Source organism: Rhinolophus hipposideros, assembly GCF_964194185.1.
Source record: "Rhinolophus hipposideros genome assembly, chromosome: 15".
NCBI lineage: Eukaryota > Metazoa > Chordata > Mammalia > Chiroptera > Rhinolophidae > Rhinolophus > Rhinolophus hipposideros.
Window position 1 is genome coordinate 64,219,622 of NC_138061.1, and position 7,948 is coordinate 64,227,569.

The window sequence follows — 7,948 nt, forward strand, 5'->3', positions numbered from 1 at the left end:
GGACTCTGTCTCTTCTGTGGGCAGTGGTGGGTCATGGGCCACGTGCCCTCCCGGCCTTGTATCTCGGCCTGCAGGCCATGCAGGGTCTTCAAGTCTGAGCAGAGCAAAAGCCACAGCGTCTCCTGCCTCCCTGTGTCCCTCCTCGATCCTTCCACACCTGTCCATGCTTCCTGGGGCCAGGACCTCCACTAGTCCTGGGGCAAAGATGAGGAGGACCCAAATCTACCATCAAGGGTGACCTGGAACCTGAGCCAGGCCCTGACTGTCCCAATTTAGTGATCAGCAGCTGTGCTCATGCTCAAAAGGAAATCGTATTTTCCCCAAGTCTCTGGCCTTTGGGATTTGGAGGAAAGTATCTGAATCAACTCAAGGGAGCAGAATGCAGGAACCTCCTCTGCACCTCTGGGAGCAGTGTGGCTCTGTGAGCAGATGCCCGCATGGGCAACCGTGCTGGGAGGGGGGCCAGGCCCGTCCACGTGGGCTTCCCATGGGGCTTCCACTGAAGTCTCTTCATTCTTGCAATGTGGGGGAAAATGGGGGCAAAACCACCTCCCCCTTGTTTAGAAGGGCAGCTGTAGAGGGGACCACACAAAACGCATTGTCCTTGGGGTGTTTTTTTGAGGGGTGGGGGGGTGGGGTTCTTAGGCTGGGAAGATGGGGAGGCACCCAGCTCAGCAAGTCCCAGACTCACACAAACACAGGAGCTTTGAGCATATTCCGAGTTTGTGATTTAGATTCAGGATTTCACACCAGTTTCTTTTCCCAACAAGTGCAGCCACACCTTAAGTTCGTTGTGAAAACACTGCACAAATCCCCAACCCGATGCCATTAGGCTTGTCTGCGTCTGGTGAGTCAGCTGGACAATGAGCCAGGAGTGCAGGCCGTCATCCATGAAGTCCCTCACCCCCAAGTCCAAGTGAAGAGAATAAAGTCGTGACCTTCGCTCTGCCACCAAATCGCCAACCATCCTCTCCACCTGTTTTCATCTTACTCAAGTGGGAAAAGTCATATCTCATTTGAAATTCTCAAGGCCCAGGAAGTGCCTAACAAAAGAAGTATCCCTCAGTTTAAAATAACCATGGTTACAGTAACCATGTCCCCACAAGGAAAGAGATACTTTACATAAGGGGAGCTTATGTTTGGGAAACAGAGGGTCCCACCCAGGAGAGGAGATGAATGAACCGCGTCAATGGGACGTCACCAATTCCCTCCCCAGGAGGGATAGAAACTCCTGTTCTTGACTTCCTCCATGCAAATCATCCTCTGAGTTCATCCTCACGTGTCTCTCAGCTGTGAACTTTCATTTTCAATAAATCACTTTTGCTTTCCTGCATCTGTCTCACTCTTGAATTCTTTCTTGCAGGGAGACAAGAACCCGGTCACCACTGCTCTGGGTTGAGTCCTCTCTCGGGCATCCCGTGAGGCTTGGTGACACTGTTTTCAATTCTTTTGTGTATTTACCTAGGAGTAGGATTTCTGGATCATACGGTAATTCTATGCTTAACTGTTTGAGCAACCACCATACTTTTTTTACAGCAGCTGCACCATTTTACGTTCCCACCAACAATGCGCAAAGATTCCAAATTCTCCACATCCTCGCCAACACTTGTTTTCTCTTTTTTTTAATAGTAGCCATCCTAATAGCTGTAAGGTGACACCTCATTGTGGTCTTGATTGTTTGTATTTCCCTTATGACTAGTGATGTTGAACATTGTTAAAAAGTTTCCATCAGACGGCATTCGCCTTTTGGAAAATCAGCAAACTTGGCAGTGGAGAGGCAGTCGATGTGTGGGTCAGGACAGATGGGGAGGCCCACTGAAATCACATTGCCTCATGCAGTGGGTCACCTGGCCAGATGGAGAAGTCTCGCATATACCAACACACGACCGGCTGCCAGTGCAAGGAAGATCAGAGGTGGGGACCCACTATGGCAACGTTGGCTGGGAGTCTTTGCTAGTAGACCCTTTTGTCATCAGAGACTCACAGGATTTCCAAAAGAGGACTCAACCTGGAGCAGCGCTGAAGGGGTTCTTGTCTCCACACAAGCAAGAATGCAAGAGCGAGACAGATGCAGGAAAGTGCAGTGATTTATTGAAAATGAAAGTTCACAGCTGAAAGACACGTGAGGGTGAACTCAGAGGATGATTTGCATGGAGGAAGTCAAGAACAGGGGTTTCTATCCCTCCTGGGGAGGGAATTGGTGACGTCCCATTGACGCGGTTCATTCATCTCCTCTCCTGGGTGGGACCCTCTGTTTCCCGCTTTTCCTTCCTTATTTGGCTCCTCCAGAACTGCCATGGAGTCAGACGCATGACCAGAGTCATAGTAACCCCAATGCAAATTAGATTATCATGACATTATAATTAGCTAACGGTCAAGTCCCTGTCGTAGGACTCAGCCTAGCTGGATGAAACTGGTTCTTGTTTTTCTCTGGGTGCAGGTACTGGATACAGTCACTTGTTACTTGTGTCACCAGTGGGGCACCTCACCTTGTACCCTGGAGGGGGTGTCAGTGTCCTAGGTGACATGCCCTGCCTCAGCAGGAACTCAGATATTTGCACACCCATGTTCGTAGTAGCACTATGCACAGTTGTCAAAAGGTGTAAGCAATTGTCGGTCAACAGAAGAGTAGTTAAATGAAATGTGTAGACATACAATGTAATATTACTCAGCCTTAAAAAGGAAGGAAATTCTGACACGTGCTACAACATGGATGGTCCTTGAGAACACTACGCTAAGTGCAACAAGCCAGTCACAAAAGGACAAATACTGTATGATTCCACTTTTATGAGGTACCTGAGTAGTCAAATTCATAGAGAAAGAAAGTAGAATGGTGGTTAACAGGGGCTGGGGGGCAGGGGGAGGTAAGGGATTGATTTACAATGGGTATAGTTCCAGTTGGGGAAGATGAAAACGGTTTAGAGATGTATGGTGGTGAATGTACTTAATTTACCCTTAAAGATGGTGAACATGGTGAATTTTATGATACTGCATGTATTTTGCCACAATTTTAAAACCAGAAACAACAACAAAAACAACAACAACAACAAAACCACAGCGTTTTGACCAGCGCCAACATCCCATTACCCTGGAGGCAGCAGCTCAGCACTGGCATTTAAAGGAAACACTGCCCCTGTCATTGAGAGGAGCATAGACTGGGCTCCACCGTCTCCCAGAGATAAAGGCGCAGGCGCCAGCGTAGGGAGGGACTCAGGATGGCGGGCTGCATGCACCGTGGGTGGACCTGCTCAGATCCACACTCGCAATGGCAGAGCAGCTATGCCTGACTACAGAGGAAAAGGAAGGAAGAGGACACTGCAGGGTCTGTCTCCCCGACAAGGCCTTCCTCTTCCTGGCTTCCATGCGTAGCAGCTGCACCGCCCACCCCCCAGGGGCCCAAGCTGCAGTCCTTGGCACCATCCCACTGCTCCAAAACCCTTGCCCCCAATTCAATCAGTCCCCAAACCTGCCAATTCTACTTCCAGGAATCTAGCAATGCATCATTCATCTGAATCCCACCCCTACCCTTCCCCCTGACCGTGGCCCCCTCACAGCCTCTACTTCCAATATGACACCCTTCCAAACCACAACTCCCCACAGGGAACCCAAGGCCCAGAATAATGCCCCACCCTGATCCAAAATGTTCCAGGGCTTCCTGCTCACCTCTACAAAGAGTCAGGCTCCAGAAGGGGACATGCAAGGCTGCCACAGGCTGGGTCCTCAGTCCTCGAAGGCCTCATCACCTGCCTCTTCCTAGAGCTTCCTGGGACTCCAGGTCTCCTGAGCTTCTTTGATTTGACCAAATGGGCCTCTTCCAGCCCTTTGCTCATCCTTTGATTCCTCCACAGGAAGTGGGGGGGTGTCCCCTCACCCACTGGCCTGTGCCCAACAGAATGGAGTCAGTGTACAATTCCAAGGCCAGGCCAGAAAACGCCATGCACCTTCCACCAGTCTTCTGGAATGCACGCTCTTCAAGTCCCCAGCCTCCACAAAGCAGCCCACATACTCTGGGCACTCTGCTGTAAAGAAGCCAACACTGGACAGTGTGCAGATGGCCTGGGGAGGCCCTGAGACAATATGGAAAGACAGGGAGAGACCCCAGCCTTCCTGTTCCAGCTCCTGCCCATGGCTGCCTGAGCCAGAACCACCTCACTAAGCCGGTCCAGATTCCTGACCTGCAAAACTGTGAGAGATAATAAAGTAATTGTTCTAAGCCATTAAGTTTCAGAGTAATTTGTTATATAGCAGCAGATGACCAGAGCCCTTTCTTTCTCCCATCCTCCATTGCCTCTCCACTCTCACCCTCTGCCTGGATCTTCACCCTCTCTTGTCTAACTACTGTGTACCTTAAGGTGACCCACCTTAGACACCACATCCTCTAGGAGGCCATTCCCAGTGCTCTAACTCCTGACCCTGCCCCTCACTATCCAAATCTACCAGCACGTCTGCGCCACCCATCACCCATCGCACATACTGCAATTGCCTGTAACTGTTTGTCCACTCAACGGTCAGTCTTGGAGGAGGACTCTTGCCTGTCCACCTTATTGCTGCATCCCAGAGGCTAACACAGGGCCAAGTCCAAGACAGGCAACAGGTAAACATCACTGAATTCAGCAAAATTCTTATTTTAAATTCAAGTGTTGAAGTCAGTAAAAATCTTTTGGGAGAGTAAACAGTGCCCATTTGGTTCTTATTTCCTTACTTTCCCAGCTAGTTGTTGACACCCAGTCCAAGCCAAAGCAGGCACTGCTCTGTGGACCCACAAATAGGGTGTCAGGGACCTATAGCTCAAGAACAGATGTCCCACAATGGCACCCATGAGGCAGCATTCACATTTACTAATGTGCTTTGATGAGACGTACCATACCTGCCAGCAAAAGGAGGCCAAAGCCGTGCTCAGTGCTCACAGTAACATCCAAAACCCAAATTAGAACCAAATCATTATGTGGTTTTGTGATGGTGAAATGATGAGGACATTAGACAAATTGTATTAAATGAAAGTGGTGAGTGTACCTGAATTCTGTGTTTATTGCCAATGGGAGTGGTTGGCATCAGACCACAGTCTTCTGAAGCGTTTCATGATGTGTGGCTGCCAGGTGGGAAGGCCCGGTTAGTGCACATGGGGTTGTAACTCTTAAGTCACCTGGGGAAAACATCAAAGGTGCGCTCCTTCAGGACAAGGAAGGTAAATTAAGCTGGTCATCTCCTTCTCATTTCCCATTAGTCCATGAAATCTAGTTTAGTTCCATAGATGGAGAAATAATATTATTACAGAAAAATAAATGAGTCTTAAAGATACATAGCATCACTATCTAAGGTGCCCATACATCCAGGTTTAACTCTGTAAGTAGGATTTGAATATTACCAAGCATGGAAGAGCTTTAGAAAATTAGAAGAGGCACTATTTGACATCTTTACATCTCAATTAATTTTTCTGAGTTTTTGAAACAGGGTAAGTCCAAAGGGCCTTGGGAAGACAAATCAGCCGCTAAGAGATTTTTCGTGTCCCCAAAAGTTCCAACAGCTTCCTTTGAGCATGTTCTTGAGGCATCAAAAACATGAAACTAGTTGACCCCAGCTAAGCACTTTTGTTAAAGGAACGCTGACCACACTGCATTCCCAGAGCATGTTATCTTTGCTGAACTGGTCAGTCCATCCAGGCCTGAGAAAGGCCTTTCCCTCTTACACTCTACATGGCAGTGAGGGAGGGGGCCCAGTAGAGCACTCCAGAAATCAGGAGGAAGGAAGAAAGAAGCTATCGCCTCCAAAAATGTCCACAACATATTTGAATCTAATCTGAATCCTCCAGGCTATTGGCAGAAGGTGCTAAGAGAAAGGGCTTTTCTAAGTAAATCTGAGCCCCTTGTTGGTGGCCCCCGAGATTTACTAAGTCCAAAATAACTCTCAATACAACTCTCTTCTCTCTGCCACTCTAGCAAACCAGAAGAGATACGTCCCCCCATGTTGACTCCAGTAGGCCCATCCAATTTTGCCATTTTTATTTAAAGCAAGAATCCTTAGTATTTTTAATGGGAACTTGATATCAACAAGAATCTGCTTAAGAATAATTTTATCATACTCCATGAATAAGCTTTTAACTGAATTGACCAAACCACTATAACTAACTAAATTACACATTGTGAAAGCATGCCTCTTCTGCCTCCCTTCTTGGCAACAGGGATTCTTCTACCTTCAACAACAGTTTTCAGATATTGAACGACAGGCAGCATAGGACTAGGTTCCTGAAGAGAAGAGAACCAAATGAGGTAAGCCTTATGATTTATCAGCTTATTGTCTGGACACAGTTTCCAGGCTGTAGTACAGAAAGGGGGAATCCAAACAGAAGCCAGTAGTCTGGCTTTGTGGTACAGAAATTAGAGTTTGGAGAGGCCGAGAAAACTAGAATTTTCAGGGCAGAGTACTGGAGAGGAGGGGGCCGTACAGAGTGAAAGCTCTGGGAAACTGCAGAGGGCATCTCCTCAAGTCTTTTTGCTGAATAGTGATACACATATGTTTAATGCCAGGGGAAAAAATAACCAAAAATGCATAGACAGAGCAATTCCCAGAGCTTACACAAAGTTAGGAATAGTTAATGTCCCACTAATAAGAATAGAAATACTTCCTAAGATACAAGGTATTATGCAGAATCTTCAGAAGGGCACCACCTTAGTAGTGGGACTAAACAAATCTTAGAATAAAGACTCACTAGATCTACCCTTAAAAAGCTTGAAAACAAGCCTAAATCTTCAGTGTCCAATATGGTAACCAACACCCAAATGTGGCTATTTAAAACTAAGCACTAGCAGTATAGAAAATGCTCAAGAGCCACTCAGAAGTAGTGGCTACCATTTCAAACAGTACAGATTAAAGACATTTCATCATCATAGTACATTCTAAAGGATCCAACTGATTCCAAGTAACTTAGCTGCTCACCAGATATAACCCATCTCCATTTAAAGAATACAACAAAATCACGCAACCAATAACATAAAAATCACAATGTTCAATATCCAATCAAATATTACCAGGCATTGAAAAACAGCAGGAAAATATGATTCATAACCAAGAGGGGAAAGTCATTCAATAGAAACAGATCCTAAAATGAAAGAAATAATGAATGAGCAGATAAGGACGTTAAAACAGCTGTTTTAAGTATATCCCATATATTCCAGAATGTAGAGAAAAACATAAGCATAACAAGGGCAGGGATTTAAGATTAAAAAAAACACACACAATGGAACGTCTAAAGATGAAAAATACAATAATTTAAATTTAAAAATACGAGGTCTGACAATTAGGTTCACAAACTCATCCTAGAAAAAGTGCTACATACCTGATTGCTAAATATCATTACAGTTACTTTGAAGTACTCCCGTTGGGAAGCTATGGACTGATGTCAGCGCCTAGTCCACTCTTCAAAGCAATTTTGGAACTCTTTTTCTGGAATGGCCATCAGAGCTGTCATTATATTACCCTTGGTGTCCTGAATGTCATCAAAGTGTCTTCCTTTCAATATTTCCTTTATCTTCAGGTAAAGAAAAAAGTCATTGGGGGCCAGATCAGGTGAGTAGGGAGGGTGTTCCAATACAGTTATTTGTTTACTGGCTAAAAACTCCCTCACAGACAGTGCTGTGTGAGCTGGTGCATTGTCGTGATGCAAGAGCCATGAATTGTTGGCAAAAAGTTCAGGTCGTTTTCGTCTAACTTTTTCATGCAGCCTTTCCAGTACTTCCAAATAGTAAACTTGGTTAACTGTTTTTCCAGTTGGTACAAATTCATAATCAATAATCCCTCTGACATTAAAAAAAAATGGTTAGCAACATCGTTTTGACTCTTGATTTGGACTGACGGAACTTTTGTGGTCATGGAGAATTGGCTGACTTCCATTGACACTTTGACACTTTGACACTTTGTTTCACGATCATATTGGTACACCCATGTTTCACCA